Genomic DNA, 17,992 nt, shown 5'->3' with positions numbered 1-17,992 from the left:
AAAATATTTTGATTTTGAAAAGGATAAAATACAAATACAATTATTTTGCAGTTCTGCTAAATTATGAGCTGGTGAGCTTCCACAGATGAATTGGATATTTTGTTGTTTCTGGGATGAAATATTTTCTTTTGGAAAGAGAATATCAATATCTTTTTTAACTTTTCAATTTATTCTCAAGAGAAATGCTTATCTTTAAATTCAGAAAGAACAAAATCACGAAAATTCGGAAATGAATATCGAATATTTTATTATGGGAGCTTGTTGAGAATAACAAGTTGGACAGCGAATTTTGTTATGTTTAGTTTTAGTTAAATCTCTTATGTCTGACTTAATCTCTTGTATCTCCCTTATGTCTGACTTATCGTAATAGCTTGTCGTGTGATCTTTACATTTATTCCATTTGTTGGGCAATTAACTTTCCGAAGGAAATGAACTATTTTGACATCACAGTTCTAGTAAAAACGCAATCTCTGAAAATCTATCTTCTAAATATACATTGTTTTTCTCTGTATTATAACTTCAGTTTCTTCTTCTTCTTCATGTAAACTTTTCAACAATAGAAAAAATGAAACGATTAAATATCTGATGAAACTATGAAAAGTACGCAAAAAATAAGAAATTGTCAAAATTCAACGGAGAAAACTGCATTTAAATCGATATTATTAAATATATAATATTAAATAACGGTGTAAGCGATATTAAAATACTATTAAATAATGGTGTGAAAACAATTTTTGTGCTGTAGTGTTTTCAGAAACAAAAGCGAGAAACCGATAAAATTTCGCTTCTATTTTAATTAGCTGATTTTAATTGGAATTCAAAAAATAGTCTGAGGGCACATTTTAAAAGTTTATTTGTACCCTACTTGCTAGATAGCTCTAAGTCAAGCGATCTGCTCTGTTGAGCATTAACACATGTTGTTCAGAACATAAAGTTTTAAATTATTGAGTAACACATAATGTTAAGAACATATCATATAAAATTATTTCAATCGGCCTGAATTCTTATAACTCTTATAGTTCCCTATTTCGCAATTCTAGAGAACCCCTACAAGGAAAAAAAAATCTCAGACAAAATTTATTCACAAAAACTTCTTTTTACCTCTTGTAAGATGTATTTCATATTTAGATTTCTCTTATAAGCGCTCCTTGGAATATATTTTAGAGTCCCTCTTGTTTAACGCAATTCATTTTTTCATAGATTACTTCTCTGATGAAAAATAGGTTGAGAAATCTTGTACAAACATTTCACACTGGCGAACATTTCTATGTGACAGGCCTGTCGATTCTATATAAATTCACTATTTTTTGTTTCTGAATTGTATCCGCACCCTTATTTCTATGATTCATCCATGTTCGCTCTTCTTTGTTTTGTATTTAACTGTGGAAATTTTTATTGATGGTCATTTTATTTAGAAGTCTTTTTTTATTTGAATTATACTATAGACAGTGATACTGAAATAACTAAAAATGGAACGACTAGATGGCTGTTACCCTCCTAATAATATATCTCAAATCTAACTTTCATAGATTAAATAATGAAAATTTCAGTAGAAAATATCATGCACATTTTGGCATAATGCTTAATATATGTATATATATATATATGAGAATATCCTCTATCCATACTGTTATGAACACTGAAATCAAAACTGCTCACTAAAATCTAATTAAAACAAAAGTGATCCAAAATTAGAAAAAATTTGCAGTTGCAATTATACAATTTTTAAAAAAATTGCAGAAAAAAATATAACGATAATTTTTAATTTAATCCGTGTCAATATATATATCTATACTATTAATAAAGATATGTGTATGCATGTGTGTGTATCTGTGTCTGTGTCTGTAAGCCTGTGGTGGTTTTAGTTTGACCTAAAGCTTCTAAATTTGGCATATGTAATTTTGTTCTCTCCTTATGCGTTTAAGCTAACACGTTTTGTAAACTTTAGATTTACTTCTTACTTATTTCTGTTTCTTATACTTATTTTACTAATGATCATTATTTACTCTAGGTGCGCCATTTTTAACTATAAAAATAACCTCAAAATTGTCTCATGCCTTTAGAATGAACTTGCATACTTTTCCTATTAGTACGAAGAAAGTAAAATGTTACTTTCTCCGAACTAATGCTCGTGTTTAAATTTATATATCATGAGCAGATCCTAGAATTTTCTAAAAATGGATATTTTTACATAACGATGATAATAATTTTTTCTGCTCTTTTACTTTTAATTTATTAATTTTCTTTTCTTTCCTTACTTTGATCCATTTCTCTTTAATCAAAATAAGGAAAGAAATTACATAAAAAAGTTCTATTTCTTTTAAATGTACCTTGATATAAATATATATACATAAATATGCGAATGATGTCCTAAGCCAATTGTGCTTTTTGTGAAAGTATTTCCATGTAATTTTTTTATCTTGCTTCTGAATGCTGCGATTTGATTTTTTAAAATCTTTTTATATCGAAATCAACTAACAGTGCTATTCTTCAATACATTTAAGTGCTTTTTTAATAAAAGAAAAATTATTTATAAACTGCCCATAAAATTTTGCATGAACTGTCGCTACATACTAACATGGAAATTACCTTTCTCTTTACCAGAAAGAAAAGACACTTGAACTTTGAACGACATTGATTCGGCCAATAATATTCATATTAGGTTCAGTGATCTATTTATCAAATGCAATAAAAACGGCACCCTTTCAAACTTCATATTAATAAATACTGATAAGATCAACTGAATGTAAAATGGGCGTCAAAGACACCATTGCAAGAGTGTTAAATATCCTTTTGATACGTTTCTTCTAAGGATATCTTTCAAATTCAGGAAATGAAACGTTACTTAAGGCTACGAAAGAATATCGAATAACATTTTATAAACACGTAAATTTGTTTAAAACATTGAGAATCCGAAACTTAAGCTCATACAGTTGCAAAACAAGTCGATTCGGATCTCCGCAGCTTTCAAAGATAATCACATCACAATCATTTCAAAAGATATATCTGTAATGACAGAGAATCATAGCAGTTTATCTACACTCAATTTATATCAATTGAATAATGGAAGTGCAGGTCGTTATGTGATTATTGAGGTGATTATCTTGAACTTAACTCAGCGGGAGCTGAAGAGGAAGTGAATTGAACTTTGCTATGATATTTGTTGCATGAAATTTCATCGCTGTTTTGAATAACACATTAAGACGAAGAAATGGGGTTTCTTTATAATTCAGACATTGACAGACAGAATATTTTTTATATGATATCGACTGGTCTTGTTGAGTATTATTCGTAATGAACAATTTTGTTAACTGCAGAATATAATGAAAACGTACAAAAATTTATAAGCTAAGGGTAGGGCAATTTGTGGATAGTTTGATTTACGAATTTTATCATAGAACGAAAAATGCAGTTTACATAATAACAGAAAAGAAAAATTAAAAGAAAATACACAAGATCTTGAAGGGGAGCGATTCTAAGGATATCTTTCAAATTCAGGAAATTAAACGTTACTTAAGGCTACGAAAGAATATCGAATAGCATTTTATAAACACACAAATTTCTTTAAAACATTGATAATCCGAAACTTGAGTTCATACAGTTACAAAACAAGTAGATTCAGTTGAAGTCCAGTTCTTCTTAAATTTATCTAAAGTGACCACATCGCCATATTTTAGCCTATTTATCTCAATTTCAAATAAAAAATAAAAAAATCAGCACATTTTTCATTATCCAGTTTTATTTATTTATTTTTTCTGTAACTCTTTACCAAAGTTTTGGAGATCTAAAGATATTTCTTTTATATTTTAAATATGAATAATTTAAAATCATATTCCCAAAAAGAAAAAGAATGCTATTTTTCTTTAAAAAATAACTTGATATCATCATAATAGTTTTAATTTTTTTAATAAACAATTGAAAGAATATTATCATTTTTTTTTTTCGCTCTCGCCTATGTTATCACGAAAAATATTTAAAAATAGATTTCATACGGATATTTGGAACAGAATAAAAACTCCTTATTTTAATTTAATTTCTTTAAAATATTATTATCGATGGTAATTGAAAATAAAATCATAACAACAAAAAAAAATATTTTAGCAATCAAGAAAGTGACAAATTTACTAATTAGGTTATTAGGATATTGGGTTATTTCATTAAATTTAATGCAAAATAAAAGAGAATATTTAATTTAAGTATTTGGAATGTTTGTAATTCATCTCGGTATGTATTCAACAATATTTCACATCTTCAGTATTTCTTATAAATAAAATGGCAACACATCAACAATTGCCAATTCATAAAAAAAACATATCAAATAACAGAAATGTTTTTAATACGAACGTTTCAGTGAATGTAAAAATCATCTGGCACGGAACCAAAGCCTCATTTCCTCTGAAGAGCTATTCTACTTCACTTCAGTTCCCAGCTTGAAAATAAAGGCTAAGTAAACAACTGCACCACTCATGTTATGATAACCCACTTTCCCTTTTCTCTCTCCCTTTTTCCCAGCCGTGTTTTTTTATACATATTTCATTCAACCAAAATGCAATTCTCCCAGCTACACATAGCTTACCTATAACTGTCACGAACTTTTTACGGATATTGTCACGCTGCAGCTGGCATCACAGCCGGGAGCAGGTGGCTCTAGATCATGATTTTTAACGCATCAATGTGGAAACCAATTGCAATATTTGGCTGTTAGTTTCCTTGAAAAGTGTTTATGATTATACTTCGTTTCATGTTTTTTTTGCTGATGAAAGTCGTTAAAAGATAGTTTGGTGTCAGATGAAAGAGATTCGTTAACTCGTTGAACTCTGTTAGCGCAAAGTTTTCTAAAGGCTTTCAACTGTACACTGGGAGCAGATATTTGATTTTAGTTTTCAGTTATTTGATAACTTGCCTCTGTAAATTAAGCTATTCAGAGTGTCTTTTTTTCTTGATTGAAGTTAATGTTTTAAGTTACCAGAATGACCTAGATAAAATTTTGTCGTAATGAAAAAAATAAAACCGGCTCTTACTTTCCCTTTCTTATAAAACAATGTGATGTCGATGAAGTCACCAAATGATTATAATATCCAAGATAGCATTTCAAAGCAGTTTTGCTTTTCGTTCTATATCTTTGTTTTCATAGCTGGTGGTTACTCTCCAATAATTAGAGAATAAATATTGAATATATAACCAATTTCTACCAAAAATTGATGTCTTTTCTTTTCACTGTAAATTTGCTAGGCTATTATCATCAACTATTTTTAATATTAACAAAAATACTACAATATGGCTTTATTTTCAAATCATTAAATTACTTAAATTTGGCAATCACTTTGTTTAGTATATTTCTTATATATAATAATTTTAGTTCTAAATTATTGCATGTGTTTTGGAAAGTGATATCTTAAAGATCTTAAACGCTATTCTACGTTTCCATCAAACTTTTCTTATTAAATTGACTTTCAAAGACAATAATAAATGAAAATAAGCTGAAAGTTCCAAATGGATAAAAAAAAAAGTTCTATGACTCTTCTGTGATATCTTCTCTTGGAATAAGTATATCTAGAGAAGAACTGGAAAAAAAAGGCGACTTGAGTGAAACAAATTATTTAACTTCGTACAAAGCTAGACAGGTGAATTTATTAGCATTGAATTTTCGGAATAATTAACATTTCAATTTTTCAGGGATAATGCATTATTTTTCATAGGTATGAGCGATGTTATTGAACACACACGCACTAAATTTATGTCGATAGCTATCACATTATTAAAAAATCACAACACAAGAATAAATTTGGACTCTTTTTCCTTTTATTCTGGTCATCATTGCTTAGCAGGCGCTGCCTTGCTACCGCACACACACTCGCTAACGCTACACGATACACTGAAGTGTTTTTCCCTTTGCCGCAAGAGGGCAGCACAGTGACAAGTCGGAACAGTTATTTTAAATAATGCTGAAGGATAATTTAACAGTGTTATAGTCAAATGTATAATTTCATAGTTTTGATTCAAATTTCAATCAAGATTTTGAGATTCTTCTGCAGTAACGTACCTTTTTTTTTTTTAAATTATAAGATAAATAATAAAAGATCATAAAAAGAAGATCAAATCAAATCCCTTTCCAGCCAAATCAAGGCAATCACTATTCTTCCAATTTCATGCTAGGTATTTGAAAAACTTCTACTGAGAGTGAATTCTCAGCTCCGAATCTCAACGTTCGCTGCATCTTTTACAGTTTATACTCCGAGAAAAATTCTGAGGTCGATTAAATATGCTTTTCTCGAACACCTAAATAAAATGCAAGAAAAAAACAAAATAATAAGTATTCGATCATACACTCAATATATATATATCAAGGGAGCCTTAGACGATCTTCAGCATTAGCGATAAGAGAAGGATTTAAACAACTAAATTTGAGAATAAATCGATATCAGAAATTATTTTGGACAACATAAAGTCATGCTGCAAACCAACGAAGAACCGTTTTTCTGGCTGCAAAAACAAGGCTGTTCTCAGGGTTCTTGTGCAGGACCTTTACTTTGCAATATAACTACTGATGACAAAAGTATTGATGGCAAAATTTTCCAATCGATGTATGTCTCCGGACTTTTGCGGGTAACTTATAAGAAGAAGATTGTACAGCCTGATGCAGTTCATTCTCTCCAATGAACAACGACGGAGATGTTGAATCCCATATATGCCATCATTACCCGAATACAAATTATTTTTTTAACGAATTTTCTTAATTTTAAACCTTATTTCATCATGAATTTTTTTTCGCAAATTTTTGTTAACTTTATTTTTATTTCATATGTTTTTTATTATTATTATTATTATGTTATTCTATGCTATTCTTAAAATTTCTAGAGTGCAATTCATATGTGTGTGCAACTACTCCTCTACTATCATTTGTAAAGAACTTTTGGCTTATGCATGCATTTTCAAGTATTTCTTTTTTCTTCAAGAACATGTTTTCGCTATTTTGAACCAATATCTTTTAGACACTGTTAACCTGTATATATAAGCGTTTTGCGTAAAAGTAACCCCCCTGTTGTATTTTTTTATTTACATATATTTACTGTTTTTGTATATTTTAGTTTTTAAAAATTGATTTTTCATTTCACGTGTCATATTATTCTAGGTAACATTTTATATCAGTGTGTGATTCTTTTGTATTTGTATATATTCATGTGTATCTTAATTTCCTCCCCCCCCCCCGGCGAATCTGTACTTTATATGTAAGAATCGAACTAAAACAGCAATGATCACTCTTCTCCGTATACCAAGTAGCAGTCCCTCGAAAGAAGAAATGGAACGTGTGAAATGCAGATTCAGTAAAGATTTTGCTGATTTACGAATTCATATGCTTGAAAAAGAAATGTTATCCTTTTAAATTTTATGTCATAATTTTTTTAACTTCTCTCACTTTTTACTCATAATTTGTTCTTAAAAATCGTTTCATATTTTGTATTCCTACTGACATCCATTTACTGCTATTGAATTAATCATTTTAAGGAACAATTTGATGTTTAAATCTTTATGTTTAAAATGCTATAATAACAAAAATATTTTCCTAATATGATTGAAAGGATTGAGGGATCATATAAAAAATTAGAATTTGTAACCTTTTGAGAAATATACTTATTGATTCAAACAACATAAACCATAATTTTATCCACCATTTAAAGCATTTTTCAAAAAGAACTATATGTATATAACTGATGGTTTAGAAATTAGCTATTGGACCACAATAATATATTATCATATATTCACAACTCCGTATATTCTCATTAAAAAAGCATACGAAGTTTTCCGTCAAAAATTTTTCTCAAAACCTTAGCAGTATAGATTTTAGGGATAATTTTTTTGAATAGTAAGACAGCTTGTCATGGCCGTCTTTACCTTGAAATGTGTTGGCACTTAACGGTATATGATACCACGGTGAAGCGGCCGTCTATCAAAGGAAACCGCCATTTTTCCGTCATATTTAAGCCTTCAGGTGTGGAAGGAACTGAAAATTCAGAAATTACTGTTTCTTAAGTCGATTTTTCGCGCTTCTTTAAAATTTTGAATAGGACCGAATTAACTTCTTTTGTCATCCATTGTGACTTCATCTTTGCCATCTGGACATCGGTGTGACAAGACTGAGAGAAGCAGACAAGCAGAGAAAATGCCTTGGGCGGAATGCAGGCACCAGTCGATTGCATTTAAAAGAAAGTAAGTTTTCGTTTAAACTTTTATTGTCTATATTCTTCAAATTTCAGTGCCTCTATTCGATTATGGATGAACTTTGAGATGGTATTACTCCTATTTTTAAAGAGTATAGAAAATTAAGGAGAATTTAAATGTACTTGGCTTTAGCTCTGTAGGGGTTTTTGGAGACAAATTTCGCGATTCCCTCTTTGTTCACCCAAAACAAATTATTTTATTGATTTTACTATATATATAAGCAACTTTTAAGAAACAAATAATATGGAGAATGGAAATAAAAAACACTTCTAATTGCTTGTTACATTCAAAATAGTTGATTTCAGTATTTCAAGTATAAAAAAAATTAAAACTAAAAATAATTTTAAATAAAATAGTAAAAAAAAAAAAATAACAAAGCTTTTTTCAAAGCATTCTAAATATTCAAACACAAAGTTTGCCAATTGACTTGTTAATTAGTCAACCAACAGCAAAGATCTTATCTTATCTTATTTCTGAACTCCTGCTTGTTAGAGAGTTATATATAAAATTCTAAATTAGGATTTTTTACTTAAAATTTAGAACAACTACAGTAATTTTTAAAGCTTAATTTTTTAAGATTATTTTTTCATAAGAAATCTTAATTGGAAATCTAGAAATTATTTTATGCTTCATAATAAACTTCATTTTTTCATTATTTATTCCTAGTATTATTAATGCAAATGAATCGATTATTTTGAAAAGAGGTCATCTTCTATTTATTCTATTTATTTATATTCTATTTATTCATCTACTATAATTTATTTTTTAGTTGTTTCACATTCCTTTAGTATTGACTCGTGTATTCCATATGAAAAAAATATATATTTATTTCGTTAAAGCGATTTTATATAGATCTTATTCTGCATCTCATTTTGAAAATAGTCTATCTACTCTAACTTTTATCCCTCCCACTACAAATATGCAGATTGACTGAAAATTGACTACCTAAATTTGAGAGAATCCTCTAAAAATACAAATAAACTCGTGTGGTGAATAATATATAAGCCAGTTAACAACTACGCTACATGAGCGTATGCTTTTGTATCCTGGTTATGTTACTGACTGCGAACCACAAGGTCCCAGGTTCTATCCTCGTGCATCTCAATTCCCTAAATTGATGACCTCGGACGATGAACCTTCAATCTTCGTACAGCTGTTGTGGCGCCATTTACCCGCAACCAAAGTCGTCATACTCACTTGACGCAGCAACCACTCACCCACACACGCTCGCCATAACGCTTGGCGCTACTCAACTAGGTACAAGCCCATTAGACAACAGTTAAAATACATCACCACTCAACAGTCATATCGTTCGTCTCACCTCCGACTCACTGGAGAGAGAGTCTGTGGTGAATAACATATAAGCCAGTTAACAACTACGCTACACGAGCATATGCTTTTGTATCATGGTCATGTTACTGGACTGCTAACCACAAGGTCCCAGTTTCTATCCTCACGCATCTCATATCGCTAAACTCGAACAAGTAATGTCCACTGAAGCAAGATGTGTAGCCGATTTTAAAACTAGGTGATCGCCCTTTTTTAACTAGCGGGTGTGATCTCTCCACAATTTTCTCGCATACTCTCTAATAAAGGTGTTGTCTCAGAGAACGTTTTGCTTGACATTGGCGTACAATAGGTTACGAATCTTTGGCGTGAATTCAGCATATTTACTGAATCTATTGTCTGTCCTTGGCGAGTTATTTGGCGATGAATCCCTTTCATGCAATTAATAGCAACCAAAAATCGAATTTGTGCTTTGGATATGTTTTTTCAAAAGCGATTGAAACAAAAATTTGACACATAGCTGCTCTTATAGTGTCAAAATTACATACTAAATTTGATATATTAAAGTCGTTCCATTTTTGAGTTATCGCGTTTACGTGTTTCTAAAAGTACCGACCAACAGATGTCCTATCGCGTCCTTTGGATTTGGCTCAAATTTTGATAACTGTCTAGACTATAGATGTGAAATCTAGGTGTCGACTTTTATCCATCTAGTTTCCATCGTCTGTGGTTATTGTGTTAAATTATATTCGAACAACCAGACAGACAGACTTCTCAACGGATTTTGTCCAAATTTTGATAGAAATCTATAAATTTGGAGTAAAGATAGTATACTAAATGTCATCCGTTTAACTGAAGCGTTTTTGAGTTATCCTTTTCACAGACAGACGGACGTTTTCCAAAATGTATTTTTCGAACTCGGGAAGATCTGAAACCTGGAGATTCATCAAAATTCCGAGTTTGAACTTTTTGATGATTACTATATTTTCTTTATCCTATTTATACGAGAAAGTAAAAAGAAAATTTTCGATTTCAAATTTACGAAAGAGTTGTTTATCAATTATAAAAATATTATTTTACGATGATTGGATATTATGAATTCCATTGCACCAATAAGAATACAAGAATTGTGATAACCAAGCAGTGCATCATTATCATCTTAGAAGAACCATTTCTGTTATTGAGAAAGAAAAAAACAAAAAACAAAAAAAAAACACTTTCACTTTACTTTTATCTTAAATCCAGAAAATACCTTATCTACAAAGAAAATTTCCTATCAATAGACATCGAGAAGCTTTATATATACTAACCAAAAAATACCAACCACTTTTATTATTTTATTATAAATAATAAACAAATAAGCCGCAAATATTGTGAGCAAAGAGTAATATCAGTAAGATAAATGAGAGAGCCGCTTCCTGTCTCATTTACCTTACTGATACATATAAACCAGTATAGTTTTGCAATATCTTTTGCTTTTTATCTCGAATTTTAGAAAAAATAATCGTCTTTTTAGTTAAAATGGATTTTTTTTTTTTTTTTGCAAATTATAGTTTAATTTTAAAACAGGTCATCTCAATAAGAAAAAAAATTTGGATGTCCTGAAGGACCCTAAATAGCTATGTACACATCTTTACATTATTTTTAATCCCTTATAATCGTACACAATTACTGACTAGTAACTGATATTTCCTAGTAATATTATGGAATTTTTTTTTATCCAATCAATTTTATAAAAGTGGTGATGACCTCTTTTCAAAATATCATAATCGATTAATCGCAAATATCGAGCCAATTCATTTGATTTTCACCAATTCAAATCTTTAATTTATTCTCAGCTTCATTTATTGACATTAATTTTTTCCGATACGAAAAAAAAAAAAAAAATACCGTTCGAACTTTTTTATGACATTTATGATTAAAAATATATTAATCTGATTTAAGTAGGAAAAGAATTGAATATTTAGAAATGATTATAAAAAAGTTCTATAATCTTATGTACAAATTTACATGCATAAAGCATAACAGGATAAATAAACCATTATTAAATTTGAAATAATCCTAAGCTTAATTAAAAAGCGCTTTAAGCAGGCATTAATACCTAAATTAAATTTAATCATATGGTTCATTCAGGGCTTTAAATAATTTCTTTCAAATACTTATTTTGGTACTGATTCTTTTTATTATGAAGCATAATTAACATTTCGAATATGTGAAAACAAAATCAGCATTTCTTAAAAATGTTATTCATTAAGAAACCCATAAAGCACGTATTTATATTAAGGAATGTGAGCAGTTAAAAATAAAAATCTACTCTATTTAAGTGAAATATAATTTCAACTCCTAATCAAAATGAATAAATATTCAACCCAAATTTTAGTGCTTTATTCTCAAAGAAAATAATTGTAGACCGGTTATTTTTGAAACGCAATGGTCATGATGCATTCATCATTTTTAAACACGACCCGCGCATAAATAATTCCTTTGTGGGAAAATTATATTAGTCAAAAACCTTCAAAAGAAATGTTTAAATGATCTAAATAGGTTGAAAAGTGGACTTTTATCTATCCGAGAGTTAACCCGACAGTCATTAACTCTAGATTTAAAAGCACCGAATTCTACCGATAAGAATCCAAGTGTTTTAATCAGCCATTTCAAGGCATAAATCATCAACTCCTAAATGTAAGTTTAACATTAAATGCTTGATCAAAGAACTATAATTAGACGTTGGAGTTCTTTTGTGCTTTAACTCGTAATTTTAAAAGGGTGTGGGCAACGAGCAATTAACTTTCTTTTCAAAAAAGAGGTTTAAAATCGGAATCTTAAGTTGAATAAAACTTTGGAGTATTTCAATAATTAACTGTGATTCCATTTTTTCATATGAAATTGGACTTTACATCGGGTTAATTAATTTGAGATGAGTGCAAGATATATTTTTTTAAAGGGATTAGAGTAAGAAAACGGGTTTGGTGAATGGAATGGAGAAAAATTATGTATTCGACTTGTAACTGCTTTTAAGTGATATTAAGCAAAAGATATATGACAAATATTATAGATTAATTCCAGATCAAATATCAAAAATGTTCAAAATTAAATAATGCAAAAAAAAAAAAAATTCTGAAGATTGTTCACTTAAAATTGAAAATTATTCTTGTTTAATAATAATTATTATGTCATGATTTAAATATTGACTTTTCTTTAAATTTTTCCATTATTCAAATCGTTGTTCTCTATTTCAATCAGATATAAAACAATGTTCATTTTTTATTGTTATTTGAAGTAAAATTTAATGCAATATGATTTCATTCGATTAACTGAGTTAACATTCTGATTTAAAACAAGAAAAAGCGTCAAGGAAATACATGTCTCTTCATTTTGAGCAAAGGGCAGATTATTCTGAAGTTGACCGTTCTTATTTAAACATATCAGCAAGCAAGAGGTTTCATGTGATCCTACTTTGTTTTATTTACTACTAGCCGCCTTTGGCGACCAGCCGGTTTGCCAATCTTAATGTAAACTACTTTAAAAAAAACTACTTAAAAAACGATGTACTTAAAACTATAAGCATATACAAAAAATATATAACTAACATAAATACAATTTAATTACAAAAGCATGCAACTAACCCAAAAATAATTTAAATCATCCATTGATAACGTTGTCATGGCAACAATCAGAACAGAATGCGCATGCGTGAATTTTCTTCGCCGGTTACGTAACGCAAATACGTGATTTTTTCTACGCCAGTTGGGGTAAAGCTATGCGGATTACAAATTTTTAATTTCCTTTATTCTGTTTTATTTTAATTCAAAAGTACTTCAGAATGAATCTGAAAGATCGATTCATTAACAATGTTTAATTTTAAATGCATCAAACATTAAGAAAATAAACAGAACCGATTGAAATAATCCGCCGAAAATTTTTAACCCCAGCCTCATTACTGTTGGGAGAAAAATAAACTGAAGCCTTTCTCGTTTGGCGCTGGGGATAATGGAAGATTTTTTTGGCGGAAAAGTTGGCGGTGGGGAAAATGGAAGATTTTTTTGGCGGGAAAGTGAACTTCTGACTTCTGTTTAAGGCCGCGGTGGCCTGGTAGTGAGGTCTCGGCTTCAGAACCACACCGTTTCAGGTTCAAGAACCGATTCCACCGAAGAACAGTCTTTTAAGCGGGTCTGGTGCACGTTAAATCCGTCGGGACTAAACATCCTTCCGCTGGTGTGGTGTGGAAGTTTGGACAGGGGATATACTCTCAGGTGTCGCCCTCGTCATCTGAATTCGTTTCTAGAGGTCCGTCCCAAAGTAGCCTAGTGTTGCTTTGAAACGGGACATTAATATAATTAATCTAAACTGACTTCAGTGTACCATTTCCCTTCACCTAACTACTACAGTATACGTCCCTTTATGCTCAAAGTGCTTATAGCCAAAATGAAGTAGGCAATTTCCAGCTGATCAATACACATCGGTAGATGTAAATTGGTTTGTAGATCTATTGTGAAGCTAACCCACCACCTTTGGTCCCGTTCACCACTATCATATGTAAATGTTATTGCACCATAAACTTAGTAAAATTTATTGCCTATTGAATTTAAGATGCAGAAAATCCATTTTAAAGTAGTTATGCAATCAGAAATTAATTTAACACGCAATTTGAAATATAGTTATCTTTACAGAGCATTACAGAAAATATTGGCATGATAAATTTTTCTAAAAAGAATTATTGCATCACAAATTGTCTGTAGTACTTCGAATTATTATTTCATGTAACACACTTAGCTACATTTTACAATAATGTAAGTCCAAATTTTATAAATTGGTAACTGGTTTTGAATCGTATAATTGCGATTGTAAGGCTGGATTTCAATGACATTAAATTTAGTATAAGATGGCACACTTCATTCACACCTGATCTTAAAGCATAATTTAGAAAATATTTCGGGCTTAATTTCGTTTATTATTTGTTGGCATAGTCTTTAAATATCTGCTAAAATTAAAATTTAGAAAATATTTCAGTTTTAATTCCAATTAATATTTGGTGGCATTGTCTTTAATTATCCGCTATAAAGCATGGAAAAAATGTCATGTTGAGAATTAACTCTTAACGAACCATATATCGAGACAAACATAGAATAAGTTTTAAAAATAAAGACTTATTTGTAAGATTTAAACTAAAATTTTAGGAAAAGAAATTTAATTTGATAATTACCAATTTAGGATGAAATTTCTGCTTAGTTCAACACTGCATTCAATGCATTTGTGAATTATGCATTTTAATTTTATTTTCAAAAACAAGAAAAATACTTTTTTTGTTTTTTGGAACCACGACTTTTAAACATCCATTAGATACTGACATTTCACACTCATTTTCAAAAGAATGAAATCAAATGTTTAAATCAAAATGTTAACAAGAGAATATAAATATAAACAAAATTTTAAAAATAAATTATTTTGAAATTTTCAACGGAAATTTCAGTGATATAATTTCGATTTACTGATAACCCATTTAGAATGAAATTTTACACAATTTTCATTTGCCAAAATTCATTGCAACCATGGTATATGCATTTTTTTTTCAAAAATAGGAAAAAGCAACTTCATGATGCATTGAGAATAAAATATTAAAAAAATATTGAATTTTGAAACTTTTAAAAAATATATTAATAAGTTTTAAGTAAAAGGAAATTACAATGTAGGAATTTCAGTTTCATAACTACCAAATTAGTGTGAAAAATTTATTCAGATTTCTTTTATTCAAATTCTTTGAAAATTCTCTCTGACACTAATAGTTTCTTCCTCAATTGCTTTATTTTCCACTTATTACTTTTATGGATTAACGAACGTCTAGCAATCTGGTGACTTGACCTTCACGGTTGACTTTACTGACATACAAACAAAAAAAAAACGTTTAAAAAGAGCACTTCAACACTTAAAATAGCATATTCTGTTGGAGTCTAGTGCATTTAGCTTTCCCTCACTTCAAATGACTGTTTAAAATGTATGTAACTTATTTATTGCCCTTTTAGGACAAGACCCACGCAAAGTTTTTATCTCCTAAGGACGTCATAGCCCAAACGTCTCAATTGGTTCTTCTATTTTAGCTCTAAATAAGTCTATTTACTTGCATTTGACCATCGATCATGGCGCATGTAATGAAGTGTTTCTTTTCTTTTTTTAATACGAAAATCCATTTCTATTCAAAAATCTTCTCCTTCTTTTCCCAACCAACCCACGATACTGTTTCCACTAAAACAGCACAAAGAAACAACAAAGATGACAAGATCTTTTATCACAAATATCTTATCCCGTTAGAAATGCAATTTTTCTTCATCCGATGCATCTTGCGGTGTTTTTGCAGAAGTTTATCAATGACAGGTAGACATGTAGATGCTAGGCATCTTGTTTGTAATGATAGGATACGTAGGTGGAAGCTTGATGAAGTGGTCTACATGAGCAAAACATCTATCCATTACATTTCCGTTTACATAAGGATGTTTTTGCACTTTTCAAGCAGGGTTGTTTACTCTGTATTCATTTTGGAGAATATATCAGAGCTTGAAATCAAAATATATAAATAAGAAGTTAATGTTCTTAGAAAGATCGTTTTCTCGTGATTCGTTTGTTGCTAAAAATAGAGCTCATTTTTTTATGAAATAATGTGAAAAAATCAACATCTTGAAGCATTTATATTTATCATCCTCAAACTCTGGATAATCAATACTTTTTTGTGAAATTAGAAAATTCGAAAGTTTTTTTTTTTTTTAAAGTAGTACAATAACTCAATTTCTTTTTGGTGAATGTTCTTTTTCGTGTTCGGCAATTGGTCCCAAGAATTCATTGTAAGTCGTTACATCAATCAGATGTCTTCATTTCGAAAACATAAAACCGATAGACTTTGATATTAAAATAATACTAGCTTATTAAAGTTGAAAACTGAAATTCTTCAATTTAAAATACTGTCAGTTAATTAATCCAAATCAATATTAATTTTGTTTGTTATATTAATTACTTAACAGAAACTTTAAAAATTTATATCTCCTATTTGCGATCCAATCTACACTTATATATGTTGCTAAACTGATAAAATCAAATACTTTAAGGACCTTATGAAATGACAAGCTACTTTAATTAAAGTATTTGAGTATTACTGTGGAATTTCTTCTATCTGAACAGCGACCCGACGACCATATGTCTGAAAGATTCAAATGCCTTGTTCCAAGATCTCGACAAAAATTAAAAGGATGGGAATATCATCTTAATTCAATCAACTGAAGGATGAAAATTGTAGATCTGGTTCTGTTAAATTTTCATCATTCATGTCTGGCATGCGCTCTTTAAATCCACCGAAGTCAGAATCTACCTTCTGTTGTCAAAATTTGTAAATGGGCTAAGGTGTAATGGGACTAAGGTGTAATCTTACTAAGATTCAAAACTGTGATTGCTCCAATTAATCCTTATGTGGTTTCAATTTAGGACTCTAATTTAATCAATCTATCAAACTGTTTAATTCCCCCATTTGTCGGGAATTTAGTTTCAGAAAACCTGACTACCATGTCTGTTGGATACCATCGATCTTAATCGTTTGTAAGGATTGTATCCATTACAAACTTTGCAAAAAAATTGCTGGCAATACACTAGAATTTGCACAGTCTTCTGAATGTTACTTCTGTTGAAAACTTGTATGCATGTTGTAAAATGTAAATCAACAATCACTTTATTTTTAATCTTTGAGTACTTTCAAAAAGCAGTCAAGCAACAATACTGAATAAAATATTAGCTATTTGAAAATCACTCATCCTCTTTTTATCACATTTCTTGCTTCCGACTCTTAAATTTATTTATTGATTTGCATTTGTAAATACTGTTTTGCTATGTTGTCAAGAAAAAAGTAAAGGTGAAGAGAAAAATATGAACCTTCTTTGACTTTACTGGTGGTGAAACCTTTAAAAACTATAATAAATTTAACAGCTTTTGACGTGACGCTTCTATAAAACCATAAAAGTTGAGACAAGAAATGTTTCCTGTTTTCAAGTAAAAAATTAATATTTTATTTGTTTTCAATATAATGTGGATGATACTTTGATTATCAGGATATAACGTATCAAAGCTTGAATATAACTTGTTTGATGGCTCTGAAGTCACGTTTGATTATCTTGCGCAGCATATATGTTTCAAAAACATAAAATTATATACAATATTTCCGAGAAATAAATAAATAAATTTGTAGGACAAATGCAAGTAAAATTTTGCATTTAAAAACTAAATTTAATGTAAAAGAAATACAAATTGGATTATTTTATTAAGTTTCTCCTTAAAAGCACTTGTTTGAGGTCAGAGGCTACTAAACACATAACCATTATTAGTCTGTTTAATAGCTTACCGACTTTTTCTATTACTGGTAATTCCATAAAATTTCCAAGCAGAACAGATTTACTAATAAATTACCAGAAATTCTTTAAATCATAAATATAAAATAAGAAAACAATGCACA

This window comes from Argiope bruennichi, chromosome 2 (assembly GCF_947563725.1).
Source record: "Argiope bruennichi chromosome 2, qqArgBrue1.1, whole genome shotgun sequence".
NCBI classification, from domain to species: Eukaryota; Metazoa; Arthropoda; class Arachnida; order Araneae; family Araneidae; genus Argiope; species Argiope bruennichi.
This window is presented reverse-complemented; position numbering follows the sequence as displayed.